Below are 25,390 nucleotides of genomic sequence, written 5' to 3' on the forward strand. Positions count from 1 at the left end.
GTGACCCAATCTTCTATGCCACAACTCATCGATGTCTTGTCTTTACACCTTCTCTACTTTTGTTCTCGACGCAACACAATATTCTACATCCAATTTGTATATGTTCTTCACCCCAACCCTGATCCACTTCAATTGTCTTAAGGCTATGTGATGAAGTAAATCCTTTAATTTATAAATATCACATCGTAGCCACTGTCCTCGAACATAGAAAATGAAACCAAATTCTTCTTCAGACCTGGAACATACATGACATCTTTTAATGTGAAAGGAGAACCAAAATCCCTCTCAAAAGTAACAATATCAATGTCAGTTGCACTATACCTTCCATCATCTCCCATTTCGATGTGCATATGGAGGTCCTTCTCCTCCAAGTCACTGAATAATTCTTTGTTTCTAGTCATATGGAATGAGGCTCCACTATCCATATACCATACACTACCCATCACGGATGTCACCATGCAAGTGATGAGGGTGAAATCCAACTCGAATTATGAAGCAAGAGCTTCACCTTTCACTCCTCTTGATGGCTTCTTTTAGACCTTCTTGTGGGGACACTTCGTGGCATAAAGTCCCAACTCATGACAATGAAAACATTTAATCTTCGACAAGTACTTCTTCTTGTCGCCCTAACTAGAATCAGATTTTGAATGGGATGACTTACCTTTCCCTTTCTTCTCCTTTCCATCTAAGGCACAACTCTCCTCATCATCCTGCTTGGATGAGGATCCATCTCTGGTGCTTCGCCGAATCTCTTCTTGCACCGAGTCGGACCACAAATTTTCCCACTCTGGTAGCTTCTCCCTCCCATTTACTGAATCTTGGTAGCTATGCCAGCTCTTGGGAAGGACTAGAAGTGCTAGGCTGACCAGATCATCTTCAACAATTGTAACACCAACACTTCCAAGCTCATTCCAACATTGGGTGAGCTTGGTCAAGTACTTTTGTATTGTGTTTCCCTCTCCATCTTGATTTTTCTAAGCTTGTCCTTCAGTGCCAACTTCCTGTGGTCACTGCTATTTGGAAACAGGTCTGTCAAGGCCTTCCACATTGCATATGCAGTATCCTTACCATGGAGGTTTGAGATAATATGATCTCGAACTCCTTCTAGGAGAATCCTTCTCTCATTTGCAACAAATTTCTCCACTCTGCCAGATCTTAAGCATCAGTTGTTGGAGGCTTAGGAATATCTTTGTCTATGAATTCCTTAATCTTGTTGTCTTCCAACGCTGCCTCAAACCTATCCTTCTAAGAAATAAGTTCGAACTACCCGCAAGGGAATATTCGAGTCTCAATCCGTAGAACAACATCTTACTAGCTATGAAGCATGATACTGCAAATTTGATTTCACCTGCAAAATACAAACTCATATTCTCCTCTTCTAGAGTGATTTCTACTCTGATACCATGTAGATTCAAACTCCTAATTGTAATTTACTAAAATAAAATATTTGAATTACTTTACTCGTCAACATATATAAATAAACGATCCCGAAATCACGAAGCATACAAGAGAAAGAATTCAATCAACACATTACACAATGATTTCTTGGGGAAAGCCACAACTAAAAACCCTTGCTATCTGTATATTGCATTAGTTAGAAAATATGAGAAGATTACAATGCTTTACTCAAGCCTAAGCAACCTCTACACTATCTCTTTCTGTCTCACAACTTCCTAGACAAGCCTAGGACAACAGTTAACTAAATTTTGGCTTGCCCAAGTCCCTATTTCCTTACGTTTTTTCCTTGGGAATTAGCCTCTATTAATTAGGGAAATTCCTCAATTGGAATTGCACAATCCTCATACACCTTCCTCTGATTGCATGCACAACATGTACAATTTGGATGATTATACAACTGATAGTACACTATCCTGAACTCCAATCTCAACTGGGTAGCTCTCAAATCTAACATGCATGATTTATTTATGAGTGAATCATTAGTTAACTGGTTGATCACTGCAAGCAACACCACACTGCTAGACCTCCCATTAGTTCCTCCAACAATTTGAACTAGTTTAACTGAATTTAACTCAGTTAAACTAAATTAGTTAATTACAACTCAAAATAAACTCAACTAGGGTTCCTATAAAGTAAGAGACATTGTACATGACTCAAGTTAAACCCTCAACTCAAATTAAATAAGCCAACTAAGTCAAATTAACTTATTTAACTAATACAAGTTGTCCTGTGATGTGTAATTACAATTTTATTCCTAATTTAATTCAAGGACAAAATTAAATTAGGATTTTGTTGTTGCATTTTCAACACTGGGAATCCATCTCCATGGATTACATGTCGCGCCTTTCTTCTACCAAGCATGGAAATGACTGTGTTTTCGTGGTCGTTGATATATTCTCTAATATGGCCATTCTGGCAGCCTGCAAGAAGAGTATCACAACAAAAGCCACTACCAAACTCTTCTTTGAATGAGTATGGGTACACTTTGGGATCCCATAGTCCATTATCTCAGATCATGACAACCGGTTCCTAAGTGAGTTATGGTTAAGCCTCTAGTCATTGTTGGATACCAAGCTCACTAAGTCCATGACCTTTCGTCCCCAAACTAATGGCCAAATAGAGGTCGTCAATAGGATGATTGTGCACACACTGCACATGTACAATTCAAAGCACCCACACACATGGGATGAGAGCCTCCTCTATGTCCAACAAAACTACAACAAGTCTCTCCACAACTCAACTAGCCACAACCCCTTTCAGGTGGGACTGAGATTCCAACCACTATGCCCCAATGATGTTGTCATACCAATTGCAACTACTTAGGAAGATTAGGCTCATGTTTAGTCTGAAGATGATAGGGCTAACAAATTGATTGAGTGCATTCAACACATCTTCCAGCATGGCCATGAGTCATGACACATTGGGCAGAGCAAATGCTAAGTACAAGCAGCATCACGATTAGCATTGGGTACCACACAAGTTCTAGGTGGGCGACAAAGTTTGGATACATTTGCATAAGGAGCGCCTCCCTAAGCCTCACCAAAAGCTTCACCCATTCCAGTATGGGCCTTACACCATCACTAAGGCTGTAGGGGACAATGATTTTGAGCTCAACATTGCACCATTCCTTAGCTTGCACCTAGTATTAAATGTAGACTAGCTGCGACCATACTTTCCCCCATTGTTGAACACATCCGATGTTGCTGAGCAATTGACAACAAACGAGCTCAAACCAAGTTGTGTCAAACATGCCATCGCTGATAGAATCATGGACACACAGATCAAGAACACTCGCCAATAGAGGATCCAACTATATCAAGTTGTCAAAGTAGGCCAACTCCTTCATTAGGGCAAGTGGCTCGCCAGGGACCAGGTTCAACAGAAATTCCCTCACCTCATGGAGGCTCTGCAAGCAATGGGGACTATTACTTCCTAAGGGGGGATGACTGATCCAGCTGGATATTTCTAGCTGCTCACTTATTCCACCTAGAACTCCAATCGGTTTCATTAATTTCTTTGATTATAGAAACATTTAGTATTTTTAGCAGTTTTTCGGGTCGTGAACTTCTAGAGTTGTTTTGACCCCCTAAACAATGTTTTTTTGAGGTCTGCAATAGGTCCATAGCCATAGGCATGGCCCTATTGCAAATAATATGATATATGGAGAGATATTTCTAACGAGGTATTGTACGCGCCAAACGGAGATCATATTACCAAGTTACAACCTTGAGAAGTTGGCTGCCCAACTAACCCCAACAGGGCCCACAAACTCTTGGTGTTCCATCTCCTAGGGTTAAGGTTTTGGTTGTTTAGGGTTTCCCCTTGTTGTTAATTAATAAAAAGGCCCTTGATCATCATTGTAACACAGTTCATAAGCATGTACCCATCACATCTCTTCTCAGAGATAAGCTACCATCACTTGAGCTAGTCTATTTCCATTTTGTATGTAAGAATATTTCAGTTCTTTGATATTAATGAAATGAAGTTTTATTTCTATCACATATCTTTGTTCATGTTTATATCTACATTTTTCTGCGTTCCTACATAATTCTGGATCATAAATAATGAAATGAATCTAATATATCATTTAGAATACAAAAATGTAGACTAAATGCATCTCAGACAATAATAAGAATGAGTGATTTTAACTGAAATAGGTGAAAAAAGAGTAAACAAGGAGAAAAAGTTTACCAACCACAATCAATTTGAAACCCCAAGTTGTGTACTCCACTGTAGATTGAAGAACACTTACACTTATTAGAGACATACCACAACCTCACCCTTTTCCACATTAACAAACACAACTCTAAGTACTAAGAAAAGGGGACTTGCTTCTTATTAGATGAGTTAGGCATAACTCTATAGAAAAGTGAAGGCAATCTACAATTTTTGAGAGGTACATCTAAATTTTAGCGTGAATAATAACAATGCCATTCACAAAGGGCCGCAACCCACAAAAGCATGAAAAGAAGATTGAAAAACTAGAATAGTCCAACAATAATGCTACATCTCTTAGTATTGAAAATTTGGTTAACTTTGAATTTTTATTTGGATAACTAAACAATATTCAATTATTAAGAGAAAATCCCATTATTTATTAGGGAAAATTACATTTTTATAGTGTATCTAATAATTGTATTTTCATTCCCCCGGATGCGGGTGATTAATGACACCGGTACAGCGTGGTTCATCTGGACGGACAAGTGGTATAGCCACATGGCCACCCGTGTTGATACCAAGACGCCCACCGCCAGAATTCATGGCGTTTTAATGCTGCCTGGAAGCCAAAATTCATTAATGAAAGGTGAGAGCCGAGGCTACCTACTTCTGGTCCTTAAGATGGAGAATGTTGAGTGCCTTCCCCCTGTTATGCCTCCCCTGGCCTGGAACTGCCTTCCTGCTGCGGCAGAACCTAGCTCTCGAACAGCCACGGGGAGATGTTGTCATCTCTTCTGTTGCATTGAGATGACCGAAGGAGCTCACTTCTCACACAACCCTCTTTGCTGCTATAGAATTGCCACCCCGGCCCTCAATTCCACCTCTGGCAATTGAATTCCTCACTCCCTTGCCTCCTCGAACCATTCCATCCCCTCCCCTGCTCCTCCTAGCACCCGTCACACCGAAATTTACCAAGCGAATATGCCCCGCCTGAGGCACAGAATGAGAAGCCGCAGGGGTAGCAGCAGAGGGAGAGAAATTTGCTCTCCCTCGTTGTCCCCGTCAGACTCGACTCAGGCGGATTCCTCCTCGCCTTCGACCGCTGCCCATGGCACGGGTCAGTATCCCAACACTCGTAGTGGCAAAGGGCGGGCCCATAGGGCTGACCTTCAAAGTATTGCAGAAACCTAGCTCCCCCATGACGATTCTATGCCAACTATGAACTCCTGTCATTCCACCCAATTTCAATTTAGATGCACCCTAGATTGCCCCTGTATAATCGCTACCATCTCTGTAGCCTTCAGAGAAGAGCCACAATGCACTGTAGCCCCGGCTAGCATCATTCTGGACAGGACTAGCACTAGCAAGTGAAACACACATGATAGTAGCTCTCAGGACGACACTCTGAACAGGATGGACGCTGCATGCTCTAATCCAGAAGCTATGAACAGGACGACCAACATCCCAGGTGGTAATGGGAAGATGGCAGACACGACAAGTATTCCATGTGGCGAGCTGTAGATGGAAGTCACGACTAGTAGTCAACAACACGATGTTGAAGATGTCTATGCTTATGGGTGTCTCATCGTGGAGGAACCCCCACCACCGGTTGACACCTAGCAGGCTTCGACTCAGTAGTCAAGTTCTTAGACACCCGAGCACCATGTCAGGGTTCGTTTTTGTAATTTTCAGTTGTAATTGCTGTTATATGGGGTCTTTTTTTATTTTGTTTTGCTTAAAAACTCTCAAACTTGGGATTTACAAGCTGGTTCCCCTGCGTGGGCAGCTCATATCATGTTTTTTGGACTGGTTTCCCCTTGAGGGCAGTCTCCTTTCTAGTTACTGTTTGCTAGTATTTGGTAAAAAATCTAAGACAGATTCTGCAGAGGCCAGTGCCTCCATGTAACATTATTTTTGTATCTTTAATAGATTTAGTCTTATTCAGGAATTTCTTTTTCTTTTCATTTTCTCTTATTATGTGAAAGTTTAATTTAATTAAAAAAAATTCCCTTTACTTTTGTTATTATAATTATAACTTTATCTTTTGTCTAAGTAGTAGCGTCTATTTTTCCTACCAGATGTAGAGTAGACAATGACAAATGTTCTATTAAGGCACTTTATGGTGAAAAAGTGACTGGTTTGAAACTCCATAGACAAAAATTCAGCCATGCTAAATGTTGGTGTGACATAGGCTGGGTGCGATCCCTAGATAACTTTGATGGCTTAGATACTCCTAAGACATGGATACTCAAGCTACAAATTATGTGTATGAGTCATCTCATAACTCACATAAGATTTCATGTAACATTATATTTTCCTTTTAAAATTTTTCTAAAACATGAAAAATTAATGTATTTAAAATAAAAAGTATCATATATAAAAGTATATATCATCGGATAAAAAGCAATTTCTTTCTTGTGAGCCAATAAGATGGCTCAAATTGGTGTAGCACATATGTAAACTTGCTTCTTGTGATTTCCCATAGCCTTGACTCTCGACCTCTCATTGTTTTCAATCTCATTATCTTCCAACATAAATGTGCTTTAACAAAAGGTGGGTATTCAAAATGCAAATAAAAATAGAGCCGTTTAAACTATAAAACACACTGAATCTATTGCTTATTGATAATACCTATAATATCAAACAAAGAGTGAAGTTTCATACCTATAAAATAAAACAAATAGTCTATCAGTGAAGCAAGGGATCTCGTGTAATATATGTCATCAAACAAATAGTCAGTCAGTGAAGCTTCATACCTATAAAATCAAACAAATAGTCGGTCAGTGAAGCAAGGGAGCTCGTGTAATATATTTCATCCAGAAGTCTACGGGTCCAAAGGTTTTCTTTATTATATGAACAACAAAGTGTTCATGATCTCAAGAATTTTTCCAACTCAAGTTGTAAAGCAATGTGATTGAGTCGTAAAGTAGTTTGATCATCATGATCATAACACATGCTTTATGATGGTGGTAAAAAACATACAATAATAATTTATTAGATTACAAAGCACAATGATCCATGTTAATTGGATTTAGTCCTGCTTTCGAAGGGAAGTCGTTATCTTCCCACTGAGATTTAATTCCACGGGTGACATATTGAATTCTTAATGAATATATTTTTGTAATAGTTTTGAGCCCTATGTTGATAAAGCCTAGAAATTTTACAAAATCTAGATTTACCCTGTATTCTTGAGCCGAGAGGCTCATTCAACAACCCAGTTTGATGTGTAATACTGTCAGTCTATCATCAAACTTAAAATTTTGCTCATGTCAACTAAAATAAAAAAATAAAAAAATAAAATAATTATACAAAACATTTAAATAATGTTTGCTCATAAAAAAATATGTAGATAAAGAAATTGAATCTCATGATCGATTCGTATTTAAAATAGATCTACGCTAGTATATTAAAAATTAAGTGCAGTGCTGAAGAGTTTACCCAAAATGCGTATTTCATAGATAAAAAAACATAAAAATGTGTATTTCATAGATAAAAAACATAAAAAGAAGCCTAAGGCCCGAGTCTATAAGTCGATTCATGATCTAAATTATCTCATAATTTCCTTTGCATAGCTACAATTTCTAATGTCTCATTAGAAGGTACAAAGATTTATCTTCTGAGGCTCCATCTCTTCGTATGAGATATAGAGAAATACAAAGATTTTGAGTGAGAAGGAAATGTAAATCCCTAAGAGGTAACAAATAATAGATAGGAAAGGAAGGAAAATTTGGGTGAAACTTTGAAAGTTGGCTTTTCATTTGCGAACGTATAAGCAAAATGTTTGTTCTAAATTTGTAGTGTAGTTTGGGTGATATTATAATTTGCTTTATTCAGATTTGGGTGTGTACATTTTTCACATTGGGGTAGTGGAATCGGAAAAACATTTCATTTTGGAATGTGATGTATTCAAAGACATTTTCTAAAGTTATGGGAATATGTTAGCATTGGTTTCTTGGCATTGTATTTTCAGCTAGGGGATTGTTGGAAGGTTGGGCCAACTCATCATAAATTTGAATAAGAAAAAAATTGAATTACAAAAAGAAAAAAACAAGGAACTAATAATCCCATAAATTATTTTTAGTCCAGACATTAAAATATCATTTCATTTCTGAATGGTTATTTTCACAAAAAATATTTCTCACCCTTATACAAAGACAAAGATTGTAAAATTAAAGGAATTGTTGGATACTCATAAGCACAACCCGTACCAATAAATATTCATCGAGAACCTATATTCACCACGAGATCACTGGGAAACTACAACCTAAAATTGCGAACTTGCCAATCTGCACTATATACAAGTTCAAATATAACAAGTTGTATATTCCTTAGATATCAAATTTACTAGTAATTTTTGGAAACAAGACAAAACCAATTCCCAGAATTGAGTAGTTGATAATAAACTACAAAGAAAGGATTAAAACTCAAAATTACAAATATTCCAATCAATAATGCATACAAGTTGAAATGTAACAAAGTGGAGATTGAACCTTAGACTTCATATTGTTGAGTAATTTACGGAAAAAAATAAATAAATAATTCCCAAAATTTAGCATCTGGTAATTTGCATATCTTATATACCATACTTACCATATCTTATATACCATACCTAGATCTATATGAAAAAAATTACCACTTTGTCTTTAAAGTGGACGTTAAATTATTACTCCCCAGTGCCCACAATAATGCAGAGTTTTTTGTTTGATACAGAAAGATCATATACTTGCTATTCATCACAATAGTGCAGAGTTGAGAACAACTAACGAGATAAAAATGATGACATGGACGAGTAGGAGTGCACCAATAGATGGTTGAGACACTGAGCATGCCATTGAATTCATCTTGGATTTTTCCATAACTTCCTCTATCCTTAGTTAGAGCCTTCGTTTTCGCCCATAAAACCCGTATAAATCTCCGAGGCATTGTGCTGCACATGTGTAAGATAGATGATCTGATAAAATAGAGAGGATTTTTTCTTACACATTTGATAAAATTGGAATAATATAGAATACAAGTGGGGCTATTGCAAATCGATTCTAAACATCAAAACTCCAGGAAAAATAACATGCCCTTGCACAAAAATGACACGCACAAATCCAGAAATCTTTCAAAATAGAAGATCTACTTTTCTTGTATGAGAAAGACCTGACAAATGATTAAATCAGCAAAAAAAAAACTTATAGCCTTAGCTGCATGCATAACAATTCTAGTAAAAACACAACTTCTCTTTTTATGCAAATATTGCTATTGCAGATACTTCTACACTTTGGACACTTCTACTCCTTAGATTTAATGGCCTCTTCAACATTTTCCCCATAGCTATTAATCAAGCACTCAGGACAAAAGTTGTGTGTGCATGATTTCTTCCCAACAACATTCTTGCAAAATGCCATGAATTCCAGAGTCTTTTTGTGGCACTAGTGAAAAGTCTTTCCATTTTTAGAATCATAAATTCTCCCTCCAATAACACACACTATTGGAGAATTTGTCCACTTCTGCACCCCATTCAAATTGGAATTACCTGCTGAGGGAGAGGACATGTTCTCTTTGTTGTTTTCCTGTAAGTCCTCATTGAGATCAAATCCCAAAGCCTTTAAAGGTAGCCTCTTCCTCTGTTTTGTGATGATTCTTTGTTTTGGAAGAGCCTCGAGAGTATATAGATATAATATCACCCTTTTCTATAAGGTGTACCATAATTGTTGATGCAAGTCTACTAACAGGACGACAAGCTCATCTTTACATTTCCTTTTCCATTGAAGAATGAATACCTGAGGCTCATCTTCAATGGTGGTTACAAGATCAGGGAGGAGATCGAAGTGGAACAAGGAATCAGGAGGCTGCCATGGTGTAGGGTTGACAATGGAGTTCAACCGAGCAATTAAAAACACAAATTTGGACAAAGGCATCCTAGCTTCTGCCATTCTATCCAATTTCTTTGTCATTCCCTATAGCTAATTGGAGTGGTAAGAGTCTCGTTACCATTACCATCCTAGCCTAGCCCAGCCTATCCTGTTACACATCACTGCCAATATGATACATGGATTTACTATGGTGGAACATGGGACTCATGCCCTAGCTTACATGAGGTCCTCTGCATGTTTTTTTTGTCATTTACTTTTTAATATACTTCTATAAATTTTATTCCATTTAAATTAATTTCATTTCCTCTATATATATGAAAGATTAATTAAAGTAACCTATGATTTCACAATATAATAATTTAATAAATTAAACACATAAATTAACGTTTGCTTTAACAATAGTTAAATTATAATAATAAATAAAAAATTTAACATAATCCAATGATTAATATATAAATAATATTAACATTATAATCTTATATAATAATTTATCATAATAATCAATTTTTTTCTAGAGAAAAAAAACCAGAGTTTTCATTAAAGGAAATAAAAATTACATTTGGTAGACACACCATGTGTGTATGAAATCATGACCCAATATATTACCAAAACAAAATAAAAGATACCTGGCACGTAAATCCACTGAATAACCACAAGAAATGTGCCATAAAAAACCATCAAAAGGCTGCCAATATAGTAAAAAATCTATCATCAAATCCTCACAAGAATGGCTTAGAGCCCACAAAAATGGGTTGATAACAACCCTAGAAGAAAACCCTGAAAAGGGTAGAGGCATGGATCAAAGATAATGACAACACCAAAGAAAAGATGACGAACCCCATCACCAGCACCAATGAAGTCATTGGTAAAAAACATAAACAAAAATACAAATGGGCCACTAAGTTGCAGAGGAGACCTCGACAATAAATCGCTAGGCACAAAAGAGAGTTGTCGAGAAGAGAAGAGAGCCCACAACACGAGCCCTGTGAATGAGCCCCCAAAAAAAAAAGTATGGAGCCAACACAAAGCTCAGACAACAAGGTAAGCAAATCTACAACACAGGGCAATCAAAGCGGGAAAGTGAAGGGCATCGAGCATGACCTTTCTTCCACCAAAAATCTAGCCACCACACCACTAGAGGAGAGACCTAAAAAAACAAAATTGCCCACCAGAGAAGACAATAAGAGAAGCATGCATCAGGGGGCGACAACGGCTAGCAATCCAACCACCCAGCCCCCCGCTCCATGAAAAAAAAACACCTGTGTAAGAGGGAAAACATTAAAGAAGAGAATCTCATAAGCGGAGAAGGGAGATAACGAATATAACCAACAAAAGCTAATTGTTCTACAAAAAGCCACGGTTAGGGTTTCTCCTACCCCCGCCGCCCCCAACCAATTTTATAAATTGATGTTAATAGAACATTTCACTATAATAATCACATTAATAATAATGTTAAGTAATTAACATTTAGGTTGATAATTCAATTAATTAATGATGTTAGATGGGGGAAATTTGATGCTAGGAACACAAGCAAGGGTAGTCGGCAAGTGCATCATAATTCTTGACTAGTGAGCGATAGGAGAGGATTTAGATATCCATGAGGATCTGTTCAGTATTCGTAATGCTCGTTATGAACACAGTAAAAGGGAAAAATTACACCAATCATTTTATATGCATGTGTGAACCAAGTAAGAGTTGATAATATCCTAAGCTATGTAATTAACCTTGCATGTGATATAAATATTTGACCAGAACATAATGGTGAGGTCACGGGTGAATAAAGGTTGGGGATGGTCATTACAAGGACCACCTCCATCGAAACAACCATTGTCTTCAAAGGAGTTAGATCTCATCTTGTGTTTCCTAGAAGTAATTAATGAAACATTAAGAGCACACCAAACAACTAAGGTGGAATTAGAGAATCCTCTATCAAGGGTTGGAAACCCTAAAGGATCTAGGGACTCTGAAAGAGGACCTCCAACTAAGGATACTACTAGGGAGCTCCAGAATATTAAGCTCCTAATGTTCACTGGAGGTCATGCCAGTGAACACACAAAGGTTTGGCTAGAAGGAATGACGAGGTGTTTTGTACTAAGAGAGTATACTTACAATTAAAAGGTTAAGATAATGATATCTAAGCTCATAGATAGTGCCTTGAATTGGTAGTGTAACCTAGAGTGACAAATCCACCTCACTTATAACACTATCACTTGGGAGTTATTTGAGGAAAGGTTAAGGAAGAAGTACCTTCCAACATATTATGAAGAATAAAATGTAGGATCCTTCCATGCCTTGGTGTAGGGAAACCACACAGTAGAAGAATATGAGATCAAATTCATGGAATTGGATAAGTATGTCTCCTACATGGGCACTGATAAGTGTTAGGAAGATGATCTGATATTCACCCTATGAGTGACATTAGTTGAAGATTTATTAAATGAAGGTATTACAGACTCATGTGCTAGTGTGTTTTCTGTGTTATTTAAGCAACGGATCAATCAGATTGCCAATACACAGACATTTAAATGGAAAGACAACAAAGAAATATAGTAAGCAACACAAAGACACAAGAAGTTAATAAGGAGTTCACCCTATTCTCCAGGGCTACATCTGCAGTCCAACTTTCAGTGGTGGCCTTGTTTTATTGTGCCTTTAATCAAAGAATTACAATACAGGGACTCAATGTGAGTTCTCCTGAAGCAGGTTTTGCTTGGTAGGGTGGTCCTTGGATTCCCCAAGCCACTGGAGTGCACATAATCTTCTTATTCTTCCAGCTCTGTGACCTTCTGGTCTACAATGGCAAGAGCCCAATGTGGTGCTCAGCCCAGACAGATCCTCTATGAGATGGCTTGAATCTTCAAGCTCTCTGGTGCTCGATGCCGCTGTTGGTCAGCTTGGCCCTCTGTCTTCTTTCGCTTTGCTCTATTGTCTTCTTTCTCTGTGTTCCATCCTCCTCTCGGGATTCTGGTTCCTTTCTCTGTCTCTCGGGGTTCTCTGTCCCTCTCTTTGACTAAGTGACTGATTGAATGATTCACTGTTCATGGCTTTTAGCCATTCGTTCCAAGACTGTTGGGTTCCTCTTTCGCCTCTGTCGATTCACCTTCTGCAGCTGCGCTTGGAGTACCTTGTTCGGCGTCATCATTAGCTCGCAGGGAGTGGCCACATGTCCTCCTCTAAATGGCACCAGCCTGCTTCGTCGGTTCGTTTCTTCAGTTACGTCGTGGATGTGTTCTTCCTCCACCGTGGTGGTCAAATGGATTCCAAATCCTTCTAAAACACAGCGTATTCCTTCATCAATTCCGCTTCCTCCATTGGGCGCGATCTCAGTCGTCCGATCCGGGGCCTCCAGATCCGACGCCATACACACGTTTCAAGTGGTTAACTTGCTCGACCGATAGCGCATGATCAACGACAGTTTTCTCTCACCTCTGCCTGCCACGCATCGATCAATGAATGGAATCACTCCGCTCTCGTCCAAAACCTCTTACAGTTTAAGGGCACCCCGATCAAAACTGCTCGTTTCTAGAGTGTGGGTCCCACCTTTGTACTTTGGCACTTTTACCTTTTCGCCCACAATTCTCCAGCTCCCAACACGACCGAGTGCTCGGGCTTCCTCCATTTAGGCCCTGTTTGCCCAGTGCATCAAATCCCACCTCCGTTTCCCGATCCAGGGTTCCCAGGGGCTAATTCGGCCTCCCACGCAGTCTCCATGGGCCTCAGTCATCACGCTTTGATCGAGGTCCTCGTTGTTCCATGCTAGCTGCCATTACCACTAGTTTAGGGTGTTTTTGATCACTCTTTTGGATTCCTTAGAGATTTGTCCCGACCTGATATAGTCATGGTTCTTTGATAGTCTTCTATGGATCCAATTCGGATCATGACCTTCCCACTGAAAAAGCTTTTGGACCACCAAAAGTTGGTTTTCAAGCATCGACTAAGTGAGGGTACCGTTTTCTCACTTGTCCAATCTCAATCCACTCTGCACTGCTTGGCTTTGAACCTTTGAGCCCAATCCTGAGGTACTCAACTTCTCCCTTGTGCGTCGTCCTCACCTTCCTGTCCAGCACTGTGTCTTCTTGCAACTCATTAAGATATTTAGGTAGCATGTCATCAATAGAAGGCAATTGACTCTGCTCTTCAGGGTCCTCAATCATTGAAGGTTCAAACAATCTCAAGCAATCTGCATTTACGACTGAGTAGATGTGCATGTAAGCTGGTAGATCAAGGCGAAAAGCATTATCACCAGTCTTCTCAAGTATCCTAAAAGGTCCATACCTGATAAGCTTCAACTTTTTACCTTCACCTTGCGTCCTGTCCTTGCTGATATACAACAAGACTTGGTCTCCAACTTGAAAACTATGCTCCATCCGATGCTTATCATGCCTAGCCTTGTACTTGGCCTGGCTCTTTTCCAGTTGTTCCTGTACTGCCTGGTGGATCTCCTGGATCTATTCAATGAACCTAGTTGCCTTGTCCACATCACTGTGTCCATTAACCATGGTATCTTTACCAAAGACAAAATATAAAGGAGACCTTGGTGTGAAACCAAAGCAGATCTCAAAAGGAGATCTCTGTGTAGAAGAGTTTTTGGCTCTGTTGTAAGCATGCTGCACATAACACAAGTGTTCATCCCGAAGTTTAGGATGTTTGCTGCAATAACCTCTCAGTAACTGGATCACTGTCCTATTTACTACTTTTGTCTGGCCATCTGTTTGTGGATGAAAAGCTGTGCTTTTCTTCAGTTTGGTGTCCATCAGTTCCCACAGACTCGACCAAAACTTCCCCACAAATCGGGTGTCTCGATTAGATAAAATGGAAGTGGGTAATCCAAAATGAACCCATACATGTTCAAAGAACAATTTTGCAATCTGTTCAGCTGTAATCTGTTTATTACAAGGTATCAAAATACATGTTTTGCTGAACCTATCCACAACAACATATAAATAACCATGACCTTTCCTAGATTTAGGCAGTCCTCCAACAAAATCCATGGAAACACTTTCCCAAGGGTGAGAAGGTACTGGCAATGGAGTGTACAAGCCTAGTTTTCTATTGCTGGGCTTGCTTTTAGCACACATGGCACACCCTCTTACATATCTAGAAACTGTCTCATTCATTTTTGGCCAATAGCAGAATCTTTGCAGCTGCGCAACTGTTTTACTTACCCCAAAGTGACATGATATCATAGAAGTGTGTGCTTGCCTAATTATCTTACTCTCTCAGTTTGTGGAATGCAGAGTTTCTCACAATGATATAAGAGTCGGTCTTTCACATGATAGTCCAATTCTTCTACTCTTTTGCCTTGACTCAAAGTTGCATATACATCTTTAAAGTCCATATCCTGAGCATATTGTTCTATGTAGCTTTCATGTAGCACAGAATTATGCTTAAGTATGGTAGATGCATTTATAATGGGTCTAGATAACATGTCTGCAACCTTGTTATGTATGCCCTTTTTATATCTGATGACTAAATGAAACTGTTGTAGAAAACCCATCCATCTGTAATGTCTTGATTGCTGCAACTTAGTTTGGGAGTGTAGATATTGAAGTGGTTGATGATCAGTATGTATTACTGTCTCTTTTCCCATTAAGTAATGTTTCCAATTTTTCACACTTTGAACTAATGCATACAATTCTTTATCATATGTAGGATAGTTAACTACCGCAAGATTAAAAGTATCAGAATGATAACATATGGGTTTACCGTGCTGTGTCAACACTGTTCCCATGGCATAGTCACTGACATCAGTTTGGATCTCAAATGGTCTTTGTAGATCTGACAGTGCTAGTACAGGTGCTGCACTAATTTTCTCTTTCAAGGTGTCGAAGGCTTTCTGATGTTTGCCTCCCCACTGAAACACCTTCTTCAATCCTATTAAAGCATGTAAGGGGACTGCAATTGAGGAGAAGTTAGAAATGAACTTTCTCCAATATTGTGCTGCTCCTAAGAAGCTTCTGACTTATGTAGCAGACCTGGGTTTAGGCCAGTTCACAATGACTACCACTTTAGAGGGATCTATTTTCAATTCACCTCCCCCTACTATATGACCCAAGTAGTTTAGAGATGTTTTGCCAAATTCACATTTTGAGAGTTTAACATATAGTTTTTCTCTTTTCAAAACATCTAATGTTTGCTTAACATGCTTTAAATTTTATTCCCACGTTTTACTAAAAATCAGAATGTCATCCAGATACACAATAACAAAATCATCAAGAAAAGGTCTGAGTACATCATTCATTAATCTCATGAAAGTAGCAGGAGCATTAGTTAAGCCAAAAGGCATAACCAGCCATTCATATAATCCCTGCTTTGTTTTGAAAGCAGTCTTCCATGCATCTTTCTCTGCAACTTTGACCTAATGGTATCCACTGTGCAAATCTAGCTTGGTGAAATAAACAGCTTGCTTTAATTGATCTAGAAGATCATCTATTCGAGGAAGGGGATAAATTTTTTTGATTGTTATATTATTCAATGCTCGGTAATCAATGCACATTCTCCACAAGCCATCTTTCTTTCTCACCAAAACGATTGGTGACCCACATGGTGATGTGCTAGGCCTGATGAACCCTTTCTCGAGCAACTCCTGCACCTGCTTCTTGATTTCAACATTCTCTAAAGCATACAACCTTTTATACCTGTGGCTGCTATAGTTGTTTCATCTCCTGAGTCTGATCCCAAATCTTTCTGAATAGCTGCAGCAGTCTTCTTCTTCTTGCCCTCAGACTTCTTAGGTCTCAGCTCTGGATGCAGAATCCAACAATGCTCATCATCATGCCCCTCCTTTTTACAGTGAGTGCATGAAGCTTTGGATTTCTATGCAGTGTTATCCTTCCTTGCTTTCCACTTCTGCTTTCTTTTCTCCTTGCTCTTGCTTACAGTGGGTTGGGATGGTCCCCCAACTTCTAGATTTCCATTCTTTCCTCTAGCTTCTAGATGAGTAGGTTGTACAAATACCTCATCTATACTAGTGGGATTAAACATGAGGATGGTATGCCTCATGTAGCTGTGTAGACCACCAATGTACTTCAAAAGAGTCTCTGGTGAGTCTAATGAGATTCCCAACATCAATGCTCTCTTTCTGAATTCTTGAGTATACCCTTGCACACTTTTCCCTTTCAACTATCGAAGAGTTTGCCAACTCATCATGGCTTGTTGCATGTAGGCCAATGGATAGAACTGCTTTTTGATTGTAGCAACAAATTCACTCTAGATAGAGATGGTCTTACCATGTCTTTTCATATCAGTTGGGGTTCTGCCAGCTGAATCTTACTCTTGTCTGAGTCTATGTTCTGTACCCTGTAATACACATCAATTTGTCTAATCCAATTGTCCAACTTTTCAGCATTTAGCTCTCCATCATATATAGGCAAATCAAATTTAACATCTAACTTGATCAAAGATGCTTTCTTACTATGCACAGGGCTATTAGGAGGTGTGAGAAAGCTTTCCTCTTTCCCCTTTCCTTTGGAGTGGTCATGGAAGTGAGACTCATCTTCTTCTTTATCTTGTTTAGAACCTGATGAATCTTCAACCTTATGATTTCTAAAGTCTCTATACATTTCTTCTACCATAGAATTTATAGCTAGGAAACTCTCTATGAATTGAGGGTCTGGCCCCACAGAACCTTCTTATGACATTGTCTTCCGAGAATATACTCTCCCAATTTCAGGATTAGTTTCCACCAACTCTCCTTCTCCTAATTTGAGCTTTGATCTTGTGAGCATTCATAGCTAAACCAACACAAGCTTGTCTAACCTTACAGCCTAGAGCTCTGATACCACTTGATCTGATATTCACCATTTGAGTGACATCAGTTGAAGATTTATTAAATGAAGGTATTACAGACTCATGTGCTGGTGTGTGTTCTGTGTTATTTAAGAAACGGATCGATCAGATTGCCAATACATAGACATTTAAATGGAAAGACAACAAAATAATACAGTAAGCAACACAAAGACACAAGAAGTTAATAAGGAGTTCACCCTATTCTCCAGGGCTACATCTTCGGTCCAACTTTCAGTGGTGGCCTTGTTTTATTGTGCCTTTAAGAAGAGAATTACAATACAGGGACTCAATGTGAGTTCTCCTGAAGCAAGTTTTGCTTGGCAGGGTGGTTCTTGGATTCCCCAAGCCACTGGAGTGCACAGACTCTTCTTCTTCTGCTACCTCTGTGACCTTCTGGTCTACAATGGCAAGAGCCCAATGCGTTGCTCAGCCCAGATAGATCCTCTATGGGATGGCTTGAATCTTCAAGTTCTCTGGTGCTCAATGCTGCCGTTGGTCAGCTTGGCCCTCTGTCTTCTTCTGCTTTGCTTTATTGTCTTCTTTCTCTGTGTTCCATCCTCCTCTTGGGATTCTGGTTCCTTTCTCTGTCTCTCGGGGTTCTCTGTCCCTCTCTCTGACTGAGTGATTGATTGACTGATTGAATGTTCATGGCTTTTAGCCATTCGTTCCAAGACTGTTCGGTTCCTCTTCTGCCTCTGTCGATTCACCTTTTGCAGCTACGCTTGGAGTTCCCTGTTCGGCGTCGTCATCAGCTCGCAGGGAGTGGCCACATGTCCTCCTCTAAATGGTGCCAAGCTGCTTCGTCGGTTCGTTTCTTCAGTTACATCGTGGATGCGTTCTTCATCCACCATGGTGGTCAAACGGATTCCAAATCCTTCTAAAACGCAACGTATTCCTTCGTAGATTTCGCTTCCTCCATCGGGTGCGATCTCAATCGTCCGATCCAGGGCCTCTATAGACATAATGATCACGCGTCTATAGATTAAACCCTAATATTAGGGAATGGGAATGTAGAAACCATCCTCACTTGGGGAAGTTGTTGAAAACACTTGCTCTATAGAAGAGAACTTGTAATTGGAAGGGGGAAACAAAGCCATTTTTCCACAATAGCCAAGTGTGTTGGAATTTTGTTGTCATTGATGTCAAGTTCAAGGGGAGTATCCATTGTCATTGACGTTGTTGTTGTATACATGAATTTGTATTTGATTCCTGAGAGTTGGAAGTCAAGCTTGTTTGCTAAATGTTGGATGTGGAGCCTGGATAGTCTATCTTTGTAGACATTATGCCTCAAGATACCTTGTTCAAAAGAGAATGAAAAGTGTTTGATTAGATAACCACCATAGAGAGATATTCAATATAACACTTAGTCTAACTCCTAAGGAAGATGAAGAAACATGCATTTTATGTCAAGGATTTCAGGCATGCTTCCATATGAGATAATATTCCACCATGTTTGGAGAGTATCTGGTCATCTGGGGGCTGGAAGGTGCAAGGCATTCTGGTCATCATGTTAACCTAGATTGACATATGCAAGATTATTTGGATACATTTGGGATATGACGAAATTCAGGTGATATGAGGGTATCTAGGCATCCAGGCATTTGAAAGTGTAACAAGGAGATGCTGAAAAAACAACCATATCCAAAATTCCTAGAGCCAAACGTAAAGTGGACCCCAACATGACATGGAAGCACATGTGGAGACAGGTGGTAGTGACAGAGTGGTTTGTTAGAAAATGTAGCAAGAAAGGCTCAATTTGACTTTAGCCTTAGTCAAATTGAGTAAATCGAATTTCCACATCATTAGGACAACTTAGAGGTAGTTAACTAGTGTGAAATTGCTCTTGTCACTCAGTTAACTCTATAAATTTGAGTTATTGGGCTCAAATTTTAGTCATGCATGTGTGATTGTTAAATTTTAGCAATCTAGCTCAATTATTTGCAGTTATACTCAGTTAACTGACCTCTAATTATTGATGGAGTCAGTTGAAGGTCAATTGTGCAGTGAGACAACACTCGAACTCAGATATCTATCAGTTAATTGATCAATTAACCCAAAATAGCTAATGCATGCATGAAATTTGAATTTCTCAACTGAAGTGGAGATGGAAAGGCAACGTAACATGAGTTGTGTACTAGTTTCATTGTATAGGTGTTGCATGAGTCATGGGATCCATCCTTAGGAATTGCGCAAGAAAATAGGAGGAAATTCCTATCTTTTAGGAGCTAATTTCCTCAAGGATCGTGCAAGGAAATAGGAGGATAATATAGGCATAAAGTGGCGAAGCATTGGCCAGAGGTCTTAAGTCAGTAGGAGACCAATTATTCTTTTGTAGGTTGTGCTCAAAGCTAGAGCAAGCAATTGTAATAGTTTCTCAATTCAACTGATTAATGTAAAGAGGATTGAGGGGTTTTCCCAAGTTGGGTTCCTCTAGAAATCACCATGTAATTGTGGTTTTTCTTGTTTCATGTCTATGAATGTTGTTATAAATTGTTATTTCCATTTCGCAGATTAGTAGAGTAGAATTTGTGTCTCTTGTTTTCAGTTTGAAATCTTGAGTAGTTACAATTTCTATAAAATTTCTACATGGTATCAAAGCCCTGCAATCACATTAGAGAATAGTGCTTTGAATTTTTCCCTCAGGAATTTTGAATTTACAGCTTCAGTGTAACAATTTTTTTTTAGATTCAGGAGAATGTCTTTCAACGGATTGAGATTGGAGTATGCATTGGAGGGAAGTTCAAATTTCTGAGCTTGCAACATATTTAGGATCATCACAAGTGCCCAAGGAGAAACATTATGGTGCAACCAAAATATTGACAAGTGGGAAATCATTGAAGTCCTCATGTACAATGATCATTGAAGAACTAATGAGATTTTAGGAAACAAAGTTGATGAAGCCCTAGTTAATGGCAGATCTAAAATACACTATGTGTAGAATTCTTAATAGAGCTAGAAGGCTTCTAGTGGGCAAATCAGTGAGTCAATGTTTAGTGACACAAAAAGGAGTTGTGATCATTGATATTGTCAGATTGAGGAGTAGAGAGATTTCACATAGGGAGATCGAGACTCAAAGGGAGTCTAGTTTCAGAGGGAGCAACCCTATGGAAGCTACTACTTCAGGATCTGGGGAGATTAGACTTGTTATTGTACTAGTTGTAGCAACAATGTAGAAGCAACAATAAAGCATTAGTAGCAATAGTATAAGTAGATCATAATTTGCTTTACATTCAACTATACCTCCAAGAGTGAGGTGAGGTGATGTAGACCCTTAGTCTTAGAGTTGTAGAGATTTGGGCAGGGTCCATTGAGGTGTCCTCCTCATTGATCATTACCTTGCTACAAGGGCCCACAATATTTAGTAGTAGAAGGATCAATGTCAGTTGGTGCAATCAGATGCCGAGGAGCACAAAGGAATGTTAGTGTAGGAGGCACAATACAAAATCAACATCATTGTAATTTTCCCAGTAGATAGTTGCAGAGACACGGTTGATTCAATGTTCTTTTTGGATGCATCTCAGTTGCAGTTGTTGCAGTAGTAACAACAATAGTGAGGGGTAATGCTACAATACATTCCACAGGTGATGGATAGGGGTCGTGAAAAATCCTTTTCTTGCTAAGAGGGAGTGCTAGAAAATGTAGCAAGAAAGGCTCAATTTGACTTTAGCCTTAGTCAAATTGAGTAAATCGAATTTCCACACTGGAAAGACAACTTGGAGGTAGTTAACTAGTGTGACATGACTCTTGTCACTTATATAACTCTATAAATTTGAGTTAGTGGGCTCAAAGTTTAGTCATGCACGTGTGATTGGTAAACTTTAGCAATCTAGCTCAATTATTTTTAGTTGTACTCAGTTAATTGACATCTAACTATTGATGGAGTCAGTTGAAGGTGAGTTGTGTAGTGAGACAACAATCTAACTCATAGATCTATCAGTTAAGTGATCAATCAACCCAAAATAGCTAATGCATGCATGGAATTCAAATTTCTCAGCTGAATTGGAGATGACAAGGCAATGTAACATGAGTTGTATACTAGTTTAAGTGTATAGGTGTCGCGTGAGTCAGGAGATCCATCCTTAGAAATTGCTTAATAAAATAGGAGGAAATTCCTATCTTTTAGGAGCTAATTTCCTCAAGGATTGCACAAGGACATATGAGGCTCATAAAGGCATAAAGTGGCTAAGTGTTGGCTAGAGGTCCTAAGTCAGTAGGAGAATAACTATTCTTTTGCACGTTGTGCTCAAAGCTAGAGCAAGCAATTGTAATAGTTTCTTAATTCAACTAATTATTGCAAAGAGGCTTGAGGGGGTTTTCCCAATTGGGTTCCCCTAAAAGTCACCATGTATTTGTGGTTCTGTTTGTTGCATGTTGTTCTAAATTGTGATTTCCATTCCGCAGATTAGTAGAGTAGAATGTGTCTCTTGTTTTCAGTTTGAAATCTTGAGCACTAGTAATTTCTATAAAATTTCTACATGGTTGATGTGGCAGCCAGAGGATAGAACACATGGCACAATGATTTGATAGTCAAAGGACAAGAAATGTGGCACGATGACATGACAACTAGAGGTAGTGGCACGTGGCATCCATTTTTGTCATTTTTTGTGGCCAAGGGCCCTTTTTCAAGTGACACATGGAAGTGATGTGGCAATGATGTGGCATGATAGGTGGTAGAGAGGAAATGTGGTTGATGATGTGGCGGGCTTCAGGATTCATGCTAGGAGGCTATTTTGCAAGGCTTCATAGTGTTACATATTTAAGTGATTTTTTGTGTTTTTTATGTCCATATGCAAAAGGAAATCTAGGCATTTGGTGGTCTGGAGGTCCACCTAATATGCATTAGATGTCCAAGAATATAGGGGCCAGGTCGTGTAAGTCGTTGATCGCTTAAGAAAGTATTGAATGTTGGTGTTGGGCCGTGCAATAGGTATAAATTTACCCTTGATTACACTATCTTTTTCCTCCTTTTTATGCATTTGTGCCATGACGTAATAAGGTTTTGATAAGATTTCGATAGAAAATGAATGAAACTGCTTTTGATGCAATTTGACTGACAAAACTAACTTTCATTGTTTATTATGCAGAAATTGGCGAAGGAAACAACTGCTGTTCAAAAGATTGAACAACAAAGGCTAAACAAAGGAAACAGCGCACGTCTTGTGCGGTCAAATCGAGAAGCAAATCAGGAGGATTAGTGCAAGATAGAAAGACTGTCTGATAATAGCATTTAGTTTCGAATTCCTTAGGATCTCCTGATCCTAAGGAATCACATTATCTCTTTTCCTCTTTGACTATAAGAAGGGAAGGACGAATAGAGTAGAGGAAAACTTTTCGCCTTTTTACTTCAGTTGTAATGTTAATATACAGAGCCTTATTTTGAAAGACATTTTGCTGTGATGACATTTGGATTTGATGAATAATATATAATTCGCGTTGCTATTCATTCACGATATTCTGAAGTAGTTAAGCAGTATTTGCTGGCGGCTTGGGCTCGGTCACTGGTGGATTTCACTGATGTTCCCTGTTTTATAGTTGACCTTTTTGTAGTTTAATTACTCTTTTATAGTTTTATGATTGATTCACTTTCACTAGTGTGGAGTTTGTGTGTTCATTGCATTGGTTCTTATTTCTGTTGATTGTTTCATTTATTTAATATCGTGGATTGAGTTGATTAAGAATAATTTCTTGTTAATTGAATGTTAGAGTTTTACTGATTATATCAGATGTATTCCTTTTATGTAGAAGCCTAGATTCAGCTGAAAGAGCTTTATTATCACTACGGTGCACTCGGTTGATGTAATTGCAGTTAGAACTTTCGGTTAAGATTGGATTGTGATCTCGCTTAAGATTGAGTTTTGATGTTTGAATAAGCTAATTTCCTTGAAGTTACAAATTGGTAGTTTACGGTTTGATCCATTTACTCTTGTACTGAAATCAATAAGTTATTTTAAAGCAGTACTCTCTGTAGATTCAACGATTTCCATCACTTGCACATATTTTGTACACTCTTGAAACAAAAAGACTTACCCAAGTTGATAATTAATGTGAGGCAATTAGGAGTTTTAAAAGACACCTGATTTGCGCCCAACATTTTGGCGCCGTTGCCGGGGAGAGTGTTTCCACTTCACAGAAGGTGATGCGTGTCTTATGTTTCGAAAGAATTGGGTATTAAGAACAGAAGGTAAGAACCTGTTTACGAGTAAGTAAAGTGCTTGCTCCCTCACCTGATTTTTAGCGCAATTGGGTAGGAATAGATGTTTGATGTTTGTTTACTGCGAAAGAACTGGTTATTTAAAATGGAAGGTAAGAACCTACGTAGAGTAAGTAAAGTGATTGCTCCCTCGCCTGCTTTTCAACAAAATTGCGTAGGAATTAAAGTAGAAATAAATGTTTGAATTTCTATGTGAATGACTAAGAAGAAAAGAGTAGAAAAAGATTTAATTCCTCTGCTCAGATCAAAAAAATCTAAGGAATCAGTGCCCCTTGGACGATCAACCTTTATTGACGAAATCATAAGGAAAGCTGAGGCTCAGTCATCAGTAGGGCCCCGAATCGTTTCTACAAGAAATCCTACTGTAACCCTTTAGGGCGTAGGATCATCATCTGCAGCTGACGCTGAGATCCACAGAAAGACTAAAGGGTCTGAACAGAGTTTTCAGAACACTGAAAATTTGGAGTTTAGCCCTTTACAAGAAGGGAATTCTTGCAACCTCCATGAAGGAGAAGGAGAAACAGGTAGTGCTGAAAAGATTAATTCATCAGATCCCAAATCTCCTAAAGTAGTAGTTGAACAGAGGACACCCAGTATTCCGGACCAAGGTAGTGCTGTCAAAATCATTTTAAAAGTCTCTTTTGACTTCCCCAGAAACAGAGCTCCAGCTCCAGAATTCCCTGAAGAATATTGGCATATTTTTGACCAAATGGCCAATAATCTGCAACAACCTCAGACCTCCATGTTACAATACCCTATTTTTGATATAGCTGTCAATGCTCCCATGAAAGTTATACCATTACACAATATTCCTACCTTCCATGGGTTAACTTCATAGGATCCTGATGCATTCCTTTTCGAATTAGATGTTTTATGTAGGGGATATGATTACACTACTGACCCCCAGAAACTGAAGTTGTTCCCCTCTACTCTGAAGGGAGAAGCTCTGGGACCAAATGAAAACAACATTTCTAAAAAAATACCAAGATTATTGCCGAACTAGAGAACTGAAGGATGAAAATTTTCAAATGGTAGCTAAGACTAATGAGACTCTTGAAGAATATGTAGAACGTTTTCAATATAATCTGCAAAGATCTCCTTATCCAAATTTGCCTCTTGAAATTCTTAAAACTGCGATGATCAAAGGTATGAAAGACCAATGGGTAGAAACATTAAATTTAATGGGGAAGGGTGATATTTATCAAGAGGATTATGACAATATTATACAATTGTGCATCAGGTGTTCCAGAGGCAGTACAAGGCTGAAACCAACCGGGTGTGATGCGACCACCAGAGACAACAAAGCCTCAGGAGGAAGTATTACACGAGTTGAAATCGAAAATCTATTGGAAGATTTCAAAACTGATATCCTGGGGACCTTGACCACACAATTGGATATCATGCAAGCCAAACA

The sequence above is a fragment of the Pinus tabuliformis genome, chromosome 8 (genome assembly GCF_031772625.1).
Source record: "Pinus tabuliformis cultivar Carrire ecotype Pingquan chromosome 8, CPIR1, whole genome shotgun sequence".
Taxonomy (NCBI): Eukaryota; Viridiplantae; Streptophyta; class Pinopsida; order Pinales; family Pinaceae; genus Pinus; species Pinus tabuliformis.